Genomic DNA, 21895 nt, shown 5'->3' with positions numbered 1-21895 from the left:
GGAGGAGCCCCCTCTCCAGACTCTCTCAGGGCAGGTGCTGTGCTGAAGGGGCCCCCTGGAGGGCGGCTGCGGGGCCTTTCTTATGCCACTGGTGGCAACATGTGCTTTTAGAGTTCAAAAAAGTTTTGGGGGGTTTTTGCCAGTGTTTGTTACAATGTTGAGGACCTGGTAGCTCCCACAACAATAAAGTGTTACAAAAGCCATGTCAAAACAAGACACGCATTGATGAAACTAAAAGACTTATACAAATATGTCAGATCAGTTGGCTTTGTCAGTGTGTTTATTTTCATGCTTCCCATAATCGTGTTGAAAATGGTTACACTGATTTTCCATTAGAAATATTTTTGGGAAATACTAGCATGCATCAAAACATTTTACTAAAGGACACTTCATTTGCATATAATCAGAGAGCATTCTACTTAGCCTCATAGCCTAAACTTTTCAAACATGTGTATACACGTTTTTTTTTTTTTTGTACTGGAACCAACGTCAGTAGTGAAGTGTGACATTAAAACATTTATTTACAGCACTCACCCTAATAATGAAGGTTTTCAAATAATGAACCATAAATACAAGTTCGAACAGCATTATCTCTTGGAAACACATTACCTCAACTGCAGAGAGTTCCACTCTCTGTAAACAGGCAGCCAAAGGGTTTGTGCTGCAGAGGGTTGGGTCTGCTTGTCCCAAGGACAAAGTAAACATAAAATCTTGTTGCCCTTGACCCCAAACAAGATGTCCCGGGCGTCGGGCGATAGGAATTCCACATCCCTGAAGCAAAAAAAACAGATCACTTGTGCTGCGTTGGCCATAGAATGTCTTCAATGTCCGAATTACTATGGTTGTTTAATGTACATGGCCTATTTACTGTAGCTTAACTTGTAGCGTCTATCAAAATGCAGTGAATTTCCAATAGTAACCGCAACAAGCATTGGCATAGCCAATAGGACTCACCATTGGGACCTTACAAGTGTTTAACCATGGGCGCATGTGCTGCATGGTTAAACACATTTAAGGTCCCCATTGCGAGGCCTGTTGGCTATGCCAATGCTTGTTTTTTAAAATAACAATATTCTATTTATAAAAATTAAAAAAAAAAAACATTTGTAGCTGTTGTCTTGGGAACCCCTGGGAATGTATTACAAAACTCTCTGGTTGTGTGTGCTCTCTTTGCATCTTGAGGTAACTCTGGCTAATTCCAAAAATCTGTCTTGCTTCTGCAAAATTAACATATTCATTGTTTTGATATACATCTGCTAATGTTGAATCCTTTCGTTTTCCAGCTGGTTATTGATATTTCCCTTGCTATACTTTTTAATGGTTTTACAGATCATATTGAAATAGCAGGTTCAAATAGTGGACTATTTTCAGTCTACTTCGCAAGTTTACTCATGAACCCACAACCCCGGGCCGTAGTCTATATTTGCATTGTGTGCACCATTACTTACAATTGTATGGTCTCTGGCACAATAGAGCTATCTTTGATCAACCTGCATAAGGGATTCCATCCTTTTAATGATATACTACAGATCTGCCTTTGGAAGTGTGTGTGTTAGTAGCTGTGGTGCTTCCTTAGAGGAACACCTGCTTAGTCTTGATTAGGTGTATTGTTCAGTTCTTAGTACCCTCATAGGAGACTGTAGTTTTCCAAGGCCATATGTATAGATTCACCTTTTTGTACATAGAGCTTTTTAGCCATCCTTCATATTACTATAATAGCAATTTATTTTCATTTTTTCTTTTCTTGAGAAGGGTAACACTTAATGCCTCATAGCTGAATTGTCCTTGGTGGCATTCCCTATTTTTGAGAATCTTGATTGTCGTCCAGTGTTAACTCTATACATACCAAGATGCATCAAGAAGATTTTTTATTTTAAGAGTGCATCATTTTCGGTTTCATGGACAGAATCTAAGCTTGCAAAGGATGCATTAGTATGCATTGATGGTTTGTTAAACGAAAGTAGTTCAGTTGTAATATAATGATATAATGAATTGGATACATCGTTGCTGAGCTTACAACAATTAGAATATTGTGATGTGCTTATTCCCTTGTGGTATTATCCGATTTGATTATTTTTTGTGTGATTTTAGGATGATCAGATAGGCTGGATTAGATGGTGAATGTGTGTGGGATGATTGGGATATGTGTGAAAGTATGAACTTTTTTTTGGTTTGAAGAGAAGGGTTGGTTTGATTTCACTGTACAAAATGTAATTATATTTGAACTCATAAGGAATTTTCTTGTTACCATGTACCCTTTTCCACAAATTAGTAGTAAATTCGTGGTGTGTAAGATAAAGATACGGAAAATAAGAAAAAAAATAAAAAGTGATCAGAAACTGCCTAGTTTGTTTTCTTTTGTTTTGTTAGGCTCAAGATTTAAAGTTGAATAAAATGATTTCATTGGATATATACAAGTTTAAAGATATTGGGTTGGCGTTTTTTGCCCTCTCATCTGTATGTAATGACACTACATATGTACTATTGCCTATTTTTGTGTCCCGTGGCACTAGAGCTATGCATAGTGTACTCTCCAATGTCCCCACCGCTATAGCAAACAGTAGGGAGATAGTGGACAACACTGCAGTGTTGCTATTTCTAGTTTCTGATTAGCTGAAGTATAGTTTTGCATTGCGGTGGCTTTGAAAATGAGTTTTACCCAGCTTTAGAAGTTGGGTCAAAGGTTTGAGAACAGTTAACTGATTGGGTTGGAGAGTGTGTGTGAGTGCATTCTGGGGCTTTTGGGAAGTGTTATTGTGTCCGATGTATATAGTCAAAGTCAACTTTTTGTGCTAGAAGCGTGATTCTGCTAATAGGCAGGTTTCAAGAAGTGTGTGAGAAAATGCCATCTTTCAAGCATCCAGATATTTATACCATTCATGGAGTGGTCTCTGTTATGAAGTTGAATGATGGGGAGTGTGAGCTTCCCCATTATTTTATCGTACAGCCCCTAGAGATATAAAGGCTCAGCCTACAGTTTGAAGTTTTAGTTTGAAGAAAAAATCATTAAAGAAATGCTGATTTATTTTTGTCTAAGAAAGGCTGTTTGGCTTTGGCAAAAAAAAAAAAAATCCTTGATGCGTTGAGTGGCTGACAATATGTTAGTTAAATAACCTGTGAAGGCTCCAAATGGGAGTGATATACTTAAGAGATTCCTCACCTTTTTGATTTCTGCGGACCCCTGCTGAATGACTACATGAAGCTAAGGACTCTGGCATAAGCAATTTCTTTGATTTAAACCTCAAAGCAAAATGGAGAAATAAAGACACAAGTGTAATAAATAGGCAAACGATTACATTTTATTAAGTCAAAAATAAAACCTACAAAAATTGAGTGTATTCTTTATTGGGAATTTTGAGTTTTTCTAAATATAGTTTTACTTCTAAAAGTTAAGACAGCATACTAGACTCTGGCACATCACTTTGTCCTTTTAAGGTTTGCTCACTTTTTTTCAGCGCCTCGGTTAAGGCCCTCATTTGTCCTTACTAGATTCTATAATTGTCCTGATATTGTGAATCAAGCGACGAGTACCAACTTTTTTTGTTTTTTGTTTTTTTAGCCTTCAGTTCGAAATTTATGCACTTGTACACCATTCATAATGTTTAATTGTACTTTTGTAATGTATATACTTTGCTATTCTGCTTATGTTTTAATTTTTTTAATAGTCGTGAGCCCCCAGGGGTCCACAATCGACAGATTCAGATCCTCTGCTGTAGACATATTGTATTGTTATAAATAAGATTGCTGAACTGTTGCTGCTTCACACCTTCATGCAATTCTCTGCTATATGTAGAGCCGAGCCTTGCTATTGAAGTTTTGGGTGTATTACTTTCCTGCTTAATGGGCTTAGATTTAGTGCTGTGACTCATGTGCCAGCTACCTGCTTTACCAAGGGGCTGTGGCATTAAAGTGATAACATTGGAGTGTCCGATTAGTAGGGAAGATGGTATTGTCGTGCAGTCTTTTGGTTTTTAGGTGTCAGTTTATTGAGCTAGTTTCAGATAAGCTGTCTGATTGATGTATTCTTCTGTGGCTGTCTCTTTTCAGACTGCTCCCTGTTTTCATTCTAATCACTTAAATGGTGTTAATGTGGTTAGACTGTTTTAGTTATTCTGTTAATTCGTTCATTTCTTTTCCTATGAAACTTGGATGTTAGGGTGCACCAACGCTTGGACTGCTGTAGTGTCTTCTCAGCTGACACTGCTGTCATAACCTAATGCTGCGTAGGATGAGTAGATTTCTAAACTTGCATATGATGTGGTTGTGTGCTTTCATAAAAATTATGTGACCATGTACAACCTTGCATTAGGAGCTGGACCTTTTGCAGATTTGGTCTAATTTATTTATTCTTTTTATTTGTTTAAACTTAAGGTAGTATGTTCCATCAGTCCCATGCATGCTAGATTTTGTTCATCTGTACATTGTAAAAAGTATGATCTCAACTCTGCAGCTATTAATTTATAGCTGCAGTACATGAACCAATGGTACGGTTATAAACCTAGCCATTAAAGATTTAGGAAGAGTAACATAAGTGTATTGAAGTATTTTAATTCCTGTATAAAGCAATATTAAAGGCTGTTCTCCTTCATGTAGTAATATTTCGCATTTGTAAGCTTTGTCACTTTTAGGTATCATTTGTGTAAATTTGTATTACAATGCTTCTCTGAAATTTAACAAGTTCCCCTCTTGTTAAGTCTGATATCTCTGAGATTTCCAATTAAGCTTGTGTTTTCTGGAAACCTCACATGACCGAATTGTATAGTTGAGGTCGTTTATGAGAGATCCAGGTTAGGCCTGCTTTATCTGTAAGAGTAGCGTACTAGCTTTCACACCATGATGGTCACGAAAGTAATTATGTTATGGGAAGGAATGCTAATAGTGAACAAATGTATACAGCTTTTGAGTCCAACATTCTTAAACCTTTTAGAAAGGGTAAAGTGAAAGGAGACCTCTAGAGCACGGTGAACCCTTCTTAACCTGCAAAAAAAGATTGGGCACTTGGTATAAAACCAGGCTGTTGAACTAATTCATTATGTTGACATATCTAATCTTTTCAATATCAAAATAATAACTTTAACACTTGTAGAAATTCCCACGTATTTCTCACGTTTCCAAAAGGGATCCCTCAGTAAATCTTATCATGGCACTGTTAAAGATGCCCTCCCTGGAAAATGGAGAGCGTAAAAGATTTAGCCTGAATGAGACTTATCCGTAAAATCTGCTGGACATCATAACCTTTTGGACTTGCCACAGGCCAGCAACATGTGTGGAAAGGTCCACTTTTCTATAGTGGATACTGGTTGCTGTTGTGGTTCTAACCCTTTAAGTCTGGTCTACGGACTGCTTTATCTCTAAAGCCAGCCTCACATTTTCCAAAAGAAATCTCAATAAAAAATACATATTGGTATGGTTCACTGTTTTTGTAGCAATTTGGAACATAATTGGCAAATTCAAAAGGTAAGGCCTATTATCTGTGCTAGTGCTTGTTATGTGATTGATTTTCACACATTCTCACTTTAGCACATGCTTGGTTTGTGATGTCTACTGTTATGCATTGCCCCCCTATGACTAGCCTCAAATTACTTTAATAATTGTTAAAGTACTTTAGAATCCAGTGCTCATTGCATGTTTGCTTTCTGTAACAAGTGAATTTTTGCTACTATTCTAGACTAACATTGCGTGAGAAATTTAATTTTGGGTGTTTTTCGTCATGTGCATCATGTGTTACGTTTAAAAGTGAAGTCGTAGGCATTTGACAAGATGAGGAAATGTGGATTTTCTGTTTAGATGCTGATTAACTGCATTTAAATCCACATGTCTGAAAATATAGGGCAGTATGAATTGGGACGTGGGAAAGCTAGTTTGTTCTGTTTGACTGCTTGGGGTTTTGTGAAATTGGTTTAAAGTGACCTTGTGCTTCGTGATATTTATTGACTGTGATCTTCCAATTTAAATGCCTGTTTTAATTGTTCTGTAACCTAATGCGGACTTCTTGTATTGCAGTTGTGAACCACTTCCCACAACACAGATTGGCACTTCAGACTGGTTTGTCCAGCTCTTCTCCCGAGCATAAGGCTGTCGCTGTGGTGAGAGGCATGTGGCCGTTTTGAATCTCGGCCAAAATTGTAAGCGCTTACATTTGTATTTTAAATTCCAATAGTGCACAGCATCTTTATCTTACTAGATTGGTTTGGATCATCAATGCACTAGGATTTTGCAGCAGTACTTCAACTCACATTTCTTTTTATTTCGTACATTGCCTCTGCAGATGTATAACTTATGATTGTATTTTTACTTTAAATCGTTTCTCTTATACTCTGTGGACATATATATTATTTGATAGTTGTATATTATTTTGCAGGTTTGAGATTTTTGTAGGAGTTTGAAGAGAATTCCTTTGAGTTGTGGTACTGCCAAAAATGCGCAGCAGCATATTACTTGCTTTTAATATAACGCATATTTTTTCATACCAGCAAACCACCTACCAGCTCTAGTCTTTTCTCTCTACTTATATGATGCTCCAGAGGTCCACAAAGTGCCTGCACGTTGTCGTACCATCTCTTTCATGTTCCTTCCACAGCAGCAATGACCTATGTGTGGTCCAAGCCCAATTAGGCACAAGTAGTTAATAATAACTTTTTACAAACACACACAATATTGTAAATGAGAACTTTGCATACCCAACCTTATCAGTCATGCTTCGAAGATATTTTTATTTGATGCTGTTGTATAAGATCATTGTTGTGTTGCTATTCAGGTGCAGGGCCAGTGTTGTGCTTTTTTTTTCAGAACGCTATTGCTTTAACCAGTCCCAAGCCACTGGTTGTCATATGTGTTTATGTAAGAACTTCAAAGATTTGTGCAACACTGAACAGATCTATTTCCACACTTAAGCTACAGAGGTTGTAGATCTGCAGTTGGCACTGTTAATGTAAACTAGTGGACTCCAGCATATATTTTTTTTTCACTGTTAGTACAGAAATGGTGTGTTAGACAATACTAACGCTCTATTTGTGGTAGGGTGGGCAAGCAGTTAGGCTTATCAGAGGGTAGTGCTAAGCATTTGTCATACTCACAGAGGCAATAAATGAGGCACACCCTCAAAGAATAAATCGGAGATTCATTTATAAAAAAAATACTTATTTTTATATGATTTTAGAAACCCAGAGCGTCATAAGGTAAGTACATTTTAAGTAAAAATACTTTTCAATCATAAATGTAGATAGACTCTGCATTTTTCGAGGTTGTGTCTTTTAACCTACGTAAGGAAAACAATGTTCAGCAAACCGTTATCAACGACTTAAGAGGTCAATCTCAGAGAGTTAAGGTAAGTATTGAGCACAAATCAGAACCACACCAGCAGGTCATTCCAGGCAGCACTTGGGCAGCCTGGTGCAGGGGTGCAGTAAGGCACTTGGTGCCCAGTGGTTCTCTATGGGAGTCGGCCCTCATGACAAACATGCTGCAAGCTCTGGCTAGGAAGCCAATCGGGGACAATAAGTTGGTCGGTAGTAGACTTTTGGTGCTCGGGATGTAGGTGCAACTTTGGTTCTCTTCTCTTCTCTAGGCCCTTGGCGACAGATGCAGGGGTGCTCTTTGGTGTCTGGTATCCGTGTCCAGGAGCACTCACGGTTAAATGGTCCTGTGTGCTGAAGTTGCAGGCGTCGTTGTGGAGTCCAGGAGGGGTGAGACAACATTGGACTCGAGCTCAGGAAAGCTGGGGGACGTGGTTGGCACCAGTGACCAGCTTCAGATTGGGCAATAGGCAATGGGTGCAGTGGTTGCTGGAGGTGTCTTTCTCTCGCAAGGCTGCAGTAGGAAGGTGCCTGCGTGCAGGGGCTACAGGTGACTTCAGGGAGTCCAGGAGGGGCGAAACCACGATTAACTCAGACACTGGGGAACCTTGTTGACACAGGTGAACTACTCCAACTCTGATTGTTGACAGCAGGTGCAATGGTAACTTCAGGTGTCTGGTCTTTGTGGTTCTGGACGATGCACAGTCCTTTCCTGGGATGTTGGAGAGTAGGTCCACTACTCACTTAATTCTGGAATCTTTATGGAAGACCGACCGTTCTCCTGGGATTCTGGAGGCACAGCTGAAGGACAAGTTGAATTTTTGGGCAGAGTCTGTCGAGGGTAGCAGGCAGGCAAGTTGGGTTGGTACCAGATCAGCTGCTTCTTTTCCGCTTCTGAAGGTGCGACTCCTCTGTCTTCTTAGGTCATCCGTATCGGAGTTCTGTGGTTCAGGGGTGCCACCTAAATACTCAGTTTGGGGGTGTTACAGGGAGTGCCAGGAGGTTGCCAATGGGCTGACCACTTTTAGGGCGAATACACCCTTTCTCTGACTCCATCCAGTGGGAAGTGAGCATAACACTGACCATAGAGGTCTAATTCTTTCCAAAACAATATGGGGGATTTTTAAAAGTGCTGTCCATTTCAGCTCGTCCACCTTAGGGGTGGGACTGCCATGAAGTGGGCACTCCTCCTAATCTGACTAATTTTCTCCCTGTTCTGCCACCAAAAGTTTAAAAAAAAAACAAAAAAAAAGGATCCCCCAGAATGACACATATTTTCTTGCAGTATTCTCTAAAACGTAAAAAACTGCATGCAAGCTAAATAATTTTATGGGGGCTTAGGGCACACCTGCTAAAACAAATGAGCACAGCAGATTTGAGGTAGTGCTTTTCATTTATACTGGAGAAAATATATTAAGGAAGTCTGCCTTTTATATTTCAAGTGAGATTGTGGGTTAGAGGGTGGTGGTCATTTTTTCTCAAGAAATCTGATCCTTGAATTTGAAAAACACTAAGCAAAATGTCTGCTCTTTATATTTTGCCTCCGTGTCATACCTGTACATGAACTGGCTCCATGTCAGTGCAACATCTCCAGCCAGTTTTGGCAGTTTATCCGAAGGCATTTTGCACTGTGAAGTTATTTTTAGCACACCTCAATGTGACTACAAGTCCCAAAATGCAGTGCATTGTTGGTAAAATACTATAGCTTACTGTAAAATACTATGGCTTGCTGTAGGTGTTTTAAAAGAAATTGGGCCATTTGGCAGTTCTGGACATAATTAATGATTCGGACATTGCACTTCAAATTTAGTTATCCCTTTTAAGAATGCAAACCATTCAAATGAATGCCTGACGAGCTGTTGGCAGCCCGGCCTCCCTAAAGTGCAAACATCTACACATTGTGTGATCCTTTATCGGAAATGAGGTGTAAGGAGGCTTTGAGAGACCACCACTTTCACATCTACTTTTAACCAGGACATGAGTGACAAAAGAAGCTACCAGTGTTTTTTTGCACAGTGGGAAACTATTTTCATTCACTAAAAACACACTGTTTTCAGCATGATGTTGTTCAGGGGCCTACTAATTGCTCCTCTTGGGCGGAGCCTGGTACCCTTGCTGAGATCAACTTGTGCCACCTCCCCCCACCCCCCACCCCCCCATTACCCCCTGTGGGCAAGCCCACTGTAGGAAGACCTCCGCTTTAACCCCATAACCGCCGGGCCTCCCCAACCCTTCCCTTCAGGGCTAGACCCTTCTTTGGCTATTTGGGGTCGTTCGCACTTAGGGCTCCATAAAATTTTTCCACATAAGGTATCTACTCCAAGTTTGTGGCCTTTTTCTCCAGCATCCTGGGGATTCTAAAGGTACCCAGGGTTTGTGGATTCCCCTGGAGGAGACTGAGAAAAGAGGCAAAATATAGGAAAATGGAAAGTTTTGGGGACAAATGGGAAGAAAATGCTTCTTTCAGGAGCACGCAGAGCTGAATCAAAAAACCTAATTTTGTACTGCTGTTTTGGAACATTTCAAAGAGGTAGCCCATTTTTAGGTTTCGCCTGCACACTACTTGCAAAGTCTTTTGTGAACAGAAAAAACTTAAAAGGAGCTTAGAACCCATCCCAAACTTAACTGAATTTACCATTGGTTTAATCCACTGTTGCCCTAATGTATGTGCTTCTCAGTTGCCAGCACGGTCTCCACGGTGTTCCCTTGCACTTAAACGCTTGCTTGGCGGTCCTTGCCCAGCATTGAACTTAGACCAAGTGCAGCGTACGGGCACTGGACACTGGCTAGTGTCCAGTGGCCTTCTGTTGCCTACTTGCCCTGAAGATACTTTTATTTTATTAGACTTGAAACACTCCCTTCGAATGAATCTTAAGGCTGTCTTCTCTTCATCCCGGTGCTCTTCCCACATTCTCACACCACCCTGAGACACCCTATCATGGTCCCGCGATACTGCATGCACAATAATCTGTACCTTAGATTCTTTTTAATAATTAAAAGCAGACTCTGTCCATTATTCAGTTTCACAGTACAGCTGCTGCCCTCCTTCCGACTGTCCATTTCATAACAACCACAAGCCCCCCTCCCCCCACCTTCCTCCCGCTGTCTTTTTGCCTGGTGGCCAAGAGTTTGTGATAGCAGTGATTAGAGAATGTTCTGTTGTTCTAATATATATTTTAACTTCTGTACTCAGTAGAGTGCTACTAATATCTGAGAATGCTGCATACTGTATTTAATGACAAGGATACCATGCACAAGTCTTGTGGTGCTATGAGGAAAAGCAGTTCAAACTTTCACATAGGAAATGAAGAATCAAATTGTTAAGTTTGTGACTAGCATTTTCTTCCGGGTGAAAGGATTTCAAAAAGAAAAAGTTGTCTTGTCTGTGAAAGCACACCTACAGGCACGCACAGTGGTTGCCATTTTGAAGCTGTAATTGGTCTGATTTTTGTTTTTAAGGCAACAGTTGTTTTCTGATTCAGCTAATAAAAATTGAAAGTAAATAGTAAATGACAAAATCGCATTAGCTTGTTAAGAATGTTTTGTTAATTGTATACTTTTTAAAGGAATATATAATATGATCATAAACAAAAACTAGTGAAGTGTGTTTGTGTAGATATATAGCCAAAAAATTACTGATTTGGTTAGAATTTAATGCGTAAAATATTACTTGGAGTGCTTTCAATAATTCTAATTCTTAGGACAGCTCCTGTATCACTCGCATGCAAGGCAATAATGCAGTCGGTCTCGTTTCTATGTCTGACACTTTGTACAGACAGCGGTTCACATGACTGATTTAAGATTGTCCTATACGGTCCCATATGGAGGTTGCTAGGATACAGTCCTTGAAGCTTCAGTGCTGTGCACAAGTGCTGCATACAGGGCGATTGCTGACAATGCTGTCTGTGCGTGATGATCTCTGGGACGATCGGGGTGGCGTCGTTGGTATTTTCTTAAGGTAAGGGGCAGATATGCTGCTCTGACATTGCCTTGTCTGAAAGCTAATGTGCATCTGACCCTAATATAGCACATTGCATGTTGCCAGGTTTATGCTGTTGCACAGTGCATTTACGTTGTTCCAACTAGTCATGCTTACTATTTTCTTTAGCAAGGAATTAGTACCTGAATTATAATTTCCTGCACAAGTAGTATGAGGGCTTTGGGGTGTGGAGCGTTTAGCAGAAAGGTGCCCACTGGCAGAATCAGTTGAGTTTCGGATATATATTCATAACTTCATTCCTAAAAGAGGGGGCGGACGACCTTCAAAAGCACGGAGTTAAGCAGAATTTTCACTGAGAACATTACTGCTGGTGCACAGGATTTATAAAACAGTATCCCTATTTAAGTACCCCACAAGCTTTCCCTCTAGGGTTTGCTAGGCTAACTTTTATGACAATAGGAACTTATTCTGCAAACACTACAAAGTACACAGGTTAAGGTTTTACAGAAAGTTGGTTACCACTTTGGGCTAATTAATGCTTAACTGTTCAAGGCAAAAATGAGGGTGCTAACTATGCCGTGTTGGAAACACCATCAACCGGTTGTAGAGATATGTGGAGTGGGGTGGTGTAGGCAAGATAGGGGAAGGGTACTTGTTTTAAATTTATAAGGGTTTATATAGCGCAGGCCGTGCTAAGTCGATGTTAAAGCACTTTTCATTTGGCACCCTCTAGCTTTCCTTTGTTTATAAAGCCCCTCGGCTTTTGTAATGCTTGTAACCAAACCCCCATTTCTCACACCCTAGTCTCTATTGTGTTTCCCAGCCTTCTGTCTCTTCCCCCCCCCCCCCCCCCCCCCCCCGTAAGCAAGGTAAGCTATACATTTTTAAAAAGTAGCCTACATTTCCGAATTCAGCAGGGAGGTCCAATGTGTAGATCCCTAAAGTTTTCCCTAAGGAAAATGACTGTTGAAATAAATATTAAAAATGAGTAGGCAGAAACAGCCATTTGTGACATTTTCATCTCTAACTTTTTTTTCGCAATGGCCGATTTACAAAAGCTGTATTAAATTACATCAGCGAGACCTTCTTGTTGCACTGATATATTGTATTTGTAGGTTTTCCAAGAACCCATGGTATCCAGAGCTAAAAACTGAGCTTTACTGTACAATGGTTTTTTTATTGAGTACAGAGTATAGACCAATTCATATGGTGAAAAATGTAGAGTGAAAAATGGGTATCATGGAAACCTTTGTGCTTCTGAAATGGGCACAAGATATGGAATATAGGAGTAGTGCCCATTTGTACATCTCAGAATTTGTGGGAACCTGTACTAGCGTATTATTTAGAGTATTTCTCAAGGTGTCTTTTTAGGGTCGAGTCTGCGTAGCATGCGCTTGCATATGCTTGCGAGATGTAGTAGTTAGAAAAGGGGTCGGCGCCCCGCCCATGTCACGTCATAGTCTTTAATTGGTTTGTGGGCTTGCCTTTTAAAATCTGCTTGCTTTCATTAGTGGAAGGCATGCATATGTCATGCCTTTTCCGGTGGTTAGCCCTCCTCGAGCGCAGGGACAAGTACTGAAAACGTTTCCGTCTGGTTTGTGGACTACTTTTTCTCTTTTTTCACACCGTGATCTCACTTTTTTTTTTCCCCCATTTAATGAGGCAAGAAAAGTCCGGTTGGGAGTTTAAAATTGCTAATAGCTCTAACTCTGAGAAATGCGAGACCTGTTGCATTGCAAATGCTTGTTTCTTTTGCACTGGATTACATTTGAAAAGCACAAATGCAGCAGAATCCCATTGGTAATAACAAATGTACTATTCTGTGTTCCACAAGTCTTCCGATTAAAAATGGTACCTCACTGGTGTGGTAAGGCTTAGTGGCCGCAACAGGAAACAACGGAAAACGCAACATGGATGTGTCACATTTTTCCACTCAACTGACCATTCCCCACCCCCCGCCCAATGTGGGTAACTCTATAGGGTAAATCTATATTTTGGACTGTACCACACCCCTGCCGAGGCAACCCTAGCAAACATGTCAATTTTTAAAACTAGACACCTAGGGTTATCTAGGTTGGTGGTGACTCCCTGGCTTTCATGAGGCTTTATTTTTATTTTTTATTTTTTTACCCATAACCCCTTGCAAACTTCAAACTCTGACTTAAACATGTTTTCAGTACATTTCTGTGATGGAAAGTTCTGGTATCTGCAGGAGCCACAAACTTACGTCCACTTGACATTCCCCAAAGTTGCCCGATTTAAAATTGTATCACACTTGTGAGGGTAGGCCTAGTGCCCGCAAAAGAAAACAGCCCAAAACGCATCTGAATACATCAAATTTTTCCACTCAAACGGAAACGCTTTTTTTTTTTGCAAAGTTGGGTACCTATGTATTTTGAGCCTTGGCTAAGCCAACACATAGGTATACCTAGCAAACTTTAACATTTTTAAAAACTAGACACCTGGGGTAAATCTAGGGTGGGGGTGACTTGCGTGGCTCTCACCTATGTGTGGGTTGTGTGGTGTGTTGTCCAGAGGGCTATCATTGACCTTGGTTTGAGAAGTTCCTGCAGTGGGCACTAGGCTCAGCCACACAAGTGGGGCTGTCTTATTATCAGCATAAGTGGGGTAATGCGGAGTTATAGTAATTTTGTGGATTTCTGCGGATTCCAGAAGTTTCCTTCACAGAAATGGAAGGAAAATGCCTGTGGTTCTTAGAATTGCATTGGTGGTGCTACAGCACTGCCCCAAATACACCCCGTACCCCATTTGCTTATCTCTCAACATAGTGATTTAGGGCCTTTTATGTCATTTTCTCTTACAATACCTACACAAGTGGGGTACCATTCTAATCTGGAGACATGTGGGAACTCAGGGCAGTAGGCACCCTGTGGCTCCCTACTGATTCCAGGTCTTTACGCCACAGAAATGTGAGAAAAATGTGTTTCTTACTAAAGTTTGATGTTTGCAAGGGATTCTGGGTAAAATTATCTGTTGAGGGCCACACAAGTCATGCTCCCCTTGTTGTCTAGTTTACAAAAAAATTGCAGGTTTGCCTAGGTGCAGGCTGAGCTAGGACCAAACATCTACAGCTCCCCTCATTGCAATTGCCATATTTACGTTTTGGCTAACAAGCCTCTGTCCCCCTGAAAGAGACTTAACATCTGCCATGCTGCGAATACTCCACTCGCCAAATTCAGAAATAAGCTTCAATCTGGCAGTCAGTCCAAATACATTGGCAGGAGCTGCTGCAACAGCGGTTCCTGTAAATGCCTTTTTACTTTTGCTGCACCACTCATACATTTTTCTTTAATTACAGTTTTCAAAACAAAATCCTGAAGCCTGCTTTTCTTTTTCAATTAAAAAAAACATGCCTTTTTCACCATTAGAGTTATTGCACATGGCAATGGAAGCATTAGACTGTTATCACTGCTGCTTACCACTATGACTTTCCATGTGGGGACGGGCAGTGAAAAAGAACCTTTATGTCCCAGTATCTAAAGTAAGTGGGCGGGCATATAGGTCAGCTGCAAATGGCTTTTACTCAGTTGGGACATTGGAGGGCCTGGAAGGGATATCCTCACCACCACAGATATACATCTGGTGCTTGATTTTTTTTTTTAAAGTTAATCCACTACTTACACTGGTTTTAGTACCCCCAGAAATGCTAGCTTCACTGCACAAACGCTTAATAAAATATCTGAATATTGAAATCAAGACTACTGGAGGTGAGCCATAAATATGTGTCAACTGCTTTATGGTGCGCATAAACGCTTTTCACTCACCACACATAGCTTTCATACTGCTGGATACAGTCCCAGTCCAACAGATCAGTGCACTTACATCAACTTACCACCACCATGCAAGGGCCCATCACTTTTTTACTCCAGAGGATGGAATTCCCATTCAAGACACCTCAACCAGCCATCAACCAAATTGCATACATACAAACCTCAATGAAAATGTGTTCAGACATGTTGGCAGTTGATGCATCCGCAACCTTTATAAGTGAAAATAACACCTTCACTAAATTTTTTACCACCTGTCAAGTAACTGTCTACATTGTGAACTAGTGAACCTTTACTAATGGCCCCCATAACAGCCACAAGAGTCTCGGGGAGTAATGTCTTAGATGTGCTTTTAGCTTACTCACTGTGGTATATCCACTCCTTCCAGTTTACGGATGCACATTCTGCCATTTTTAAGCCAATTGGGAGAAGTCTATTCTCCTTGTTCTGGTGCTGCCTGTGCTGAGCAAAGGTATCTGGAAGGTTCTTAAACCAGAGGCAGTATTGAGATATGTTGGACCAGTGCTGTGTAAGACTTTGAATGTGTATTTCAGGAGTTTGAAAAGAGTTGTGGATGGGGAGTCAATGAAGCTGTTTGAGGTGCAGGGTGTCTGTCCATATTGTGATGTTGACTGAGGAGGCTGCCTGAATGCGTCCCTTATGTTTTGGAGTCCACTACTTAGTTGAGTGAGGACGTAATTCAATATTGGGGTGAATGCAATTTAAATCCAAAGGTGAAGATGAAATGAAGACATTTGTATCTGTACTACCTTGACTATCTACCATCTACCTATGCAATATCCTTGTGAAACCATGCCTAGCCTAAGTTTTTCCTACCTTAAAGTCCTGACTTACCCAGCATACTTTGTAAGCATTCAGCGCCCTCATTCAAGAAATTCAACTCCTTCCAGTTTGAGGATGCAAGTTGGGGGTGTTCAAGTATTCCTCTGAGGCTTCATTCCTTCAACTCGGTGAGCATATCTACCTTTCAAACTAAGGTAAACATGCTGAGGAATACTGTCTGAGTTCCATAAAGCAATGAGCCAAACAAATGTCCTTGGGGACTCATTCACGGACACTTCTACTTTTGCTTTGAACGTGTGAAAACTCAATTAGTAACTTGTATAGTAACCAATTTTATTAATAAAAATGTACAGGGCACTATGATGATTGTTTCACATATTTAGTATAAAAACAATATGTTTCTCTATGTATTCAAATTAGTGCAAATGATGCAGTGCTCAGACCGTGAACAAGCATATATACAACAACCTATAACCAGACACTGAACAGATCCCACGGTTGCATAGGATTTCATATTAAACATAAGCAGTGATACTGTCCATTTTTTTTTTTTTTATCTCCTGGTGAATCATAACATGTTTTGAAAGCAACTTAGGGAGGGGATGCTGACCTTTTCGAGTTGTAGTTAGCCTTTGAGTCTCATCAGAACAAAGTTGCCTGACTAAAGTTCCCTAGAAAATGCGGGCTCTTGGGACCTTCAAAAAGTTATCCTTAAGGCATCCAAAAGTGCAAGGATACTTCAAGACAGAATACGCAGTGTGTACTGGCCGCACGGTTAGTTGGACAGTCGGTGGGGTAAACAAATTATTCAGGAGAAGTACAGATTTGGATTGTGTGGAGAACTCTCCCCTAACCATGACATTCACCCTCCCCCCCCCCCCCCCCACCCCCCAAAACACAATACACCCCTCTGGGATAGACTTATATAATCAGAAATGGTAACCATACCTCTTCCAAAATCAAATATACCCCCCAGGGGGGTCAGCACTTGCACCTGGCGCCTCCCCCAGAAAAGAAAAGACGAAAATCCCTGGTGACTAGTAGTAGTCCTGCTTATGGATCTCAGTGAACTAAACCCCACAGGCTGCAGGAGCAGTTCTTTTAACTTGCTGCTTCTCTGTTCTGGTGGGGGCAGAATGGTAAAGGATTCCACTTCACACCCACCCTTAAATAATAGCTAAGGGAATTGTCTGGTGCGAGCATCGGAGATTCCTTCAAAGCACTTTCTAGTGTTGGCCAGTGATGTGTAGGTGCCAGCCAATCACCCGCACGAAATGGGTTAATGTACTAATTGTGGGATTGTCTGTTGTTGCTTTTAGTGATCGAAGTTTGAGCAAAAAGTTTTTTTTCTGCATTAGTGTGACATTGGGTGGTGCTTAATGAAAGTGAGCAGTCTATTTACTTGTTACCCGATAGGAGAGTTAAACATCCCAGAAACGAGATCCTACAGCACCCTTTATTAGGCTTTTGACATAAGTAAATTCAAGCCAACTTGGTGGCCATGTTTTCTCAAGACCTATACCCTCCTTCACCGGAATTAGTTGACCTTGCAAGAGAACCTCATTTGGAGTGTTTAGCTGTTTAACACTGCTCCCATTACTTCTGGTTTGTGTACACAGATCCAGAGGACGCTGGAATTCGGTAATACTTTTTTCAAGACAAAGGGCTTATGGTCTCGTGAGCGTCTACGTCTGCTTTAAATTGTTGAAGTTTTGGAACTTATTCGCCTTGGTGACATGGTAGAGGAAACAGTTTTCTGAACTATGTGAAGAGACAGAAATCTACATTAAATACCAGACACAGCTAGCTCATATACGATTGATCTGCATTATTTATGGACATACCATATCTTACGTTTCCGCCTTGAAAAAGTCACTTTGTGATGAAACACGTGTTGGCTGTTAGTGAATGAATAAGTTATGAGGGACTTCTTCTGACGTAAACAAAGTACAAGTTAACAATCAAGAAAATTGTGTTTTTCTTAAAGGACTGGTTCAAATCTTCGCTTGAGAGCATTCTACTATATTCTATGTGCTTATGCCAGAGTGCTGTGGTCTTATTTTGATAAGTAAATTCAAGCCAACTTGCTGGCCATGTTTTCTCGAGACCTATACCCTCCTTCACTGGAATTAGTTGACCTTGCAAGAGAACCTCAGTTGGGGTGTTTCACTGTTGAGCACTGCTCCCATTCCTTTTAGTTTGGGTGCTTGGCATTGATGATGCAACAAGGTGGAGGTATTTGGGCTCCAAGGCAATTGGAATACCTTCCCAAACCTGGCCTGTTTAAAATATATATATATTTTTTGCAGTGTACCTTCACCCGGGGCTTTCAGTATTTCAAATTATCTCCCATTGTGTCTGGAGAGTGGGGTTGACATCTGGTGGCTTAGCTTCCAGAGTATCATGCTGATAAACATGAATCAGCCCTTTGTGGGCCACTCACGTAGGCAATGCCAAGTTGGCCATTATCTTAGTTCAGCCGCCAAGCCTTTCATCTCACAGTTCTTGTCTGATCTCTCCTCTTGTATTCACACGTGCTTTTTGTATTGTTTCATGTACAAGCCACATCAGGTTGTGTTTCCTTGACCTTAGCAACTGAATAACCAGCCCTGTGCTCTTACGTGCTGGCTTCTCTCTGATTTTTGAAGTTATTGGGTAGATGTAAATAGAAACCACTTTTATTCTCTGCCCAGTTGCTTGTAAGGGAATGCCCTCTTTTTGTAAGGTCATAACAAAGTTTTTTGACTAATGGTGCTGGTTTTTTGACTGACGCCTGTTAATTAGACCTCATATCTAGTGCCCTGATACTAAAGTGTATTTTTAATTGGCTATACCCATTTGGAAATAGCTAACGTACCTGTAAATGGTACTCTGGTACCCAGGGTATGTGAGTGAGAGGGGTACCCCAGGGCTTGTTGCACTGATTGTGCCACCCTGGAAGTCTCACCCCCCCCCCGCCCCAGTAAAACAAGTCCCCAGTCCGACACTGCAGACTGTTAAAGCAGTTGTGCACTGCTAGCCTGACTTTGTCATTGAAAGCAATGAGAAAGCCACCACTTCCCCTGGACATTTGTGTAGATCACCCCTCTGCCAGGCCTTTCAAGCCCTAAAAATAAGGGGCAACATATGACACAGGCAGAACTTTATATGTCCTGAGAGTTAAACACGTCAAACAACTTTTACTGTGGAAAGACATGGTCTCCCAAACTGCAAGTACAAGGTTACATGCTGCCCCTTCAGTGGTGCTAACTCCAGGATGGTGTGACCAAAGTGGGCACTCAAAGGTATCACTTGTTACATTAGGCCTGCTTTGTGTCTTAAATCAAAATTAATGTAACTTATTGCAGTGTGCAGCTTTAGCAAAACTGCTCTTTTGTTGTCTTTAAAACTCCTGTGCCTTCCTGGGCACATAAGGAGCCTGTTCCATGAGACAGCTTTCTGCCCTCTCGGAAAGACATGCTAACAACTCTTGTGAAGGATAACTATGAGGGATTGTAGGCCAGGGAGGTATCACCTCCCTCCTGCAGGAATCCGCTTTGGTTTTAGCCCCACTTGGCAGGCTTCAAAGGTGAAGCCGACTTCTAAGGGCAGATGTTTAGCACCGGTAGGAGGGCTTGCCCCATTGTTGAGGTACACAGGCTGGCACAGAAGGTATCGAGGGGAAACCAGTTTCTCCAGGGGCGTGTAGCCCTGAGGTAGCCACGTCCTGGTTATGTGCTAGGGAGGTCTGTACACCAGGAGAGGTGTCTTGCCATGTTGGGAGTAGGCAGAATCGTGCATCGTTGGAAAACCAGATGCCACACTCCACAGGACGTGGTTACCAGGTGGGAGGTAATCTGGTTGCCCATTGGCTGCTAACTGCATTCTGCTTTGAAGGCACCTTCCGAGCCCCCAAACCTCGACTAATATGGAAGAAGGACCGCTCTGCTGCATCTGGTGGCTAGTGAAGAAAGGGACTTTGTATGCTGTGTGCTGTCCAAGGAAAAGTGTAGAGCCCAGTCATGCCAAGAGAACTCCAAGGTCAGCTGACAGACAACACCCCCTCCCTTTAAAAATAAAAAAGCTGTTCGCAGTACAGGGACACAACAGATGGGACAAGTTAGTAACCCAAAGTCTTCAAGCAGTTACCGCCACCACCACCACCACCACCTTGAGAAAGGTTCTAAGGGTTCAATTAGTTGTTTTGCCAAGACTTGTTCGCGGTTGATTGAAACTGCTTTGATTTATTATTGCTTGTAAAATTTAGATCTCCGGACCCCTCCGGTGAATTTATTTCCTTTTAGTGCCTAAATTCATAGAAAACTGAAGTCTATTTTTGTAAATTGATGTCAGTTCTTGAAAGTGTCTATTTCTTCTTCAATTGTTTTGGTGCTGTTTAAATGCTTAAACCTTAACACTTGATCCTCTGTGTAAGCCTTGAGCTGAGGGTTTAACAGATGAAACCTACTGGGCCTAAAAGAGGTTGGCAAATGTATTACACCATTAGGTCATACAACCACACCACATCGTCACCGCCACAAAAAGGAAGAGGTACACCGTGAACAAACAGGGTGTATAAAGTGGGTGTCTTCAAATGGAAGCACTGATGCCGACTCTTGGAAAGTGTTGCCTGGAGAATGAAAATGATGTTAACAGCTGTTTCACCAGGAAGTTTTTTAGACTCCCTCTTTCTACTGGAATCATTCAAGGGGCAATGAGTTTCCATCCTTTTTCTCAGACTTTTCGGGTAATTGTTCATCATCATTGTTTTGTAAATCATGACCAATGATGTAGGCTCCTGTAGTGAATCCTAGTTCGTTTTAATGGGATAACAGGAGTTAGCTTAGCCGTTGGCTTGTAGACTCGTGCCCCCGTCACCTAGTGACCTTTAACCTACTTAGCTTGCTCTGTCTTAGCCTATTTAATTATTTATTTCCTCTAAGATGGCTGCCTTGTTTATAGTTAGGCCACTTGTTATGAGTTTTATTATCAGTGTCACTGCGCCAAGGCGTCAAGATCAAGCACAAAAGACAGACAAACAGTAGGTGTTCACACTTTGGGATTTTCCCTCTCTATACTTTCGAGGGATTGTTGATATTAATTGCTGTCCCAAGCATGGCTGTTATCTATTGTTTTGGAATACACCTACGTCAGGAGACCTTGTAGATCTGTATAAATACATAACACTTTAGACAGATAGTCAGAGGGATTCCGACCAGAGGGCATCACCACCATCGCTGATACCGATGCTGCAGTCGTCTTGACGCTGACCCAGTCTTCGTGTCCCTACAGAGTCTGAGATAGAGACCTCATTCCAAGGTAACGAGGGTTGGGGACTCCTCTCATGGACACGGCTTTGGCAGATTAGGTTTAGCGAACCCAGCTCTCCTTTAGGTAGGAGGTTAGGGCTATTCACATGAGGGTAATAGGGCATATTCCATCTTATATATCTTTTTCATGTATTGCAAAATGGTGGGGGTCTTCATAACAATGACTCTCTTCTTCACAATACTGTTACTAACTATATTAATTATCCTAATCATTGCAGTCCATGCAACTTATCGCAAATTGCAGTTATGTTAAATAAAAAGCTATTATAACTTTACTGCATCTGTGTCATTGCTTGTGTTTGTATGAGACATAATATATCTGTGAGAAAAGGGTAATCTCCGTTCAACCACGACATACCCTGAGATATCTTACTTTGAGTCCATGCGTAAGCGACTGCCATAAATCACCTTTTACTATTGTGTTTCTGGTGAGGTGCTGCTAGTGAGCCGGTAAGGTTGGGACAACAGTTGCGACTTGTTGTAGGAAAGACTGTCGCCTACAAACAAAAGTACTGTTATCCTTAAACCAGCAGTCTTGCTCAGAGCAAGAGTCCAAACTACGACACTCCCAAGAACTATGTGTTTGAAATATATAGAGTGTAATATATCAGGAGCTGTTTGAAGGTTTTGCCACCATGTTCATCTCCAGTTTGGATGTACCTACCTAAAACTGTTTTTTTTTTAATTTATTTTTTTTAATTGTATTTTACTAATTGTGATATGATAAGCTTGAATAGTATCTCTGGACTTGTTTTTGAG

General features: G+C 41.2%; 1 protein-coding gene across 13 annotated transcripts in view; it reads left to right on the top strand.

Annotated features, from left to right (window-relative positions):
* TRIP12 (thyroid hormone receptor interactor 12) overlaps positions 1–21895 on the top strand; it is a 1145873-nt gene that overhangs the window by 35022 nt on the left and 1088956 nt on the right. For all 13 annotated transcript variants that reach the window (XM_069213427.1, XM_069213421.1, XM_069213434.1 and 10 more), the window contains exon 2: positions 6004–6125. The gene's annotated coding sequence lies outside the window, so the exon portion shown is untranslated. The remainder of the gene's footprint in view (positions 1–6003; positions 6126–21895) is intronic.

Source organism: Pleurodeles waltl, chromosome 11 (assembly GCF_031143425.1).
Source record: "Pleurodeles waltl isolate 20211129_DDA chromosome 11, aPleWal1.hap1.20221129, whole genome shotgun sequence".
Taxonomy (NCBI): domain Eukaryota; kingdom Metazoa; phylum Chordata; class Amphibia; order Caudata; family Salamandridae; genus Pleurodeles; species Pleurodeles waltl.
Note: the sequence above shows the minus strand (reverse complement) of the source record. Positions and strands in the feature narration are given on the sequence as shown.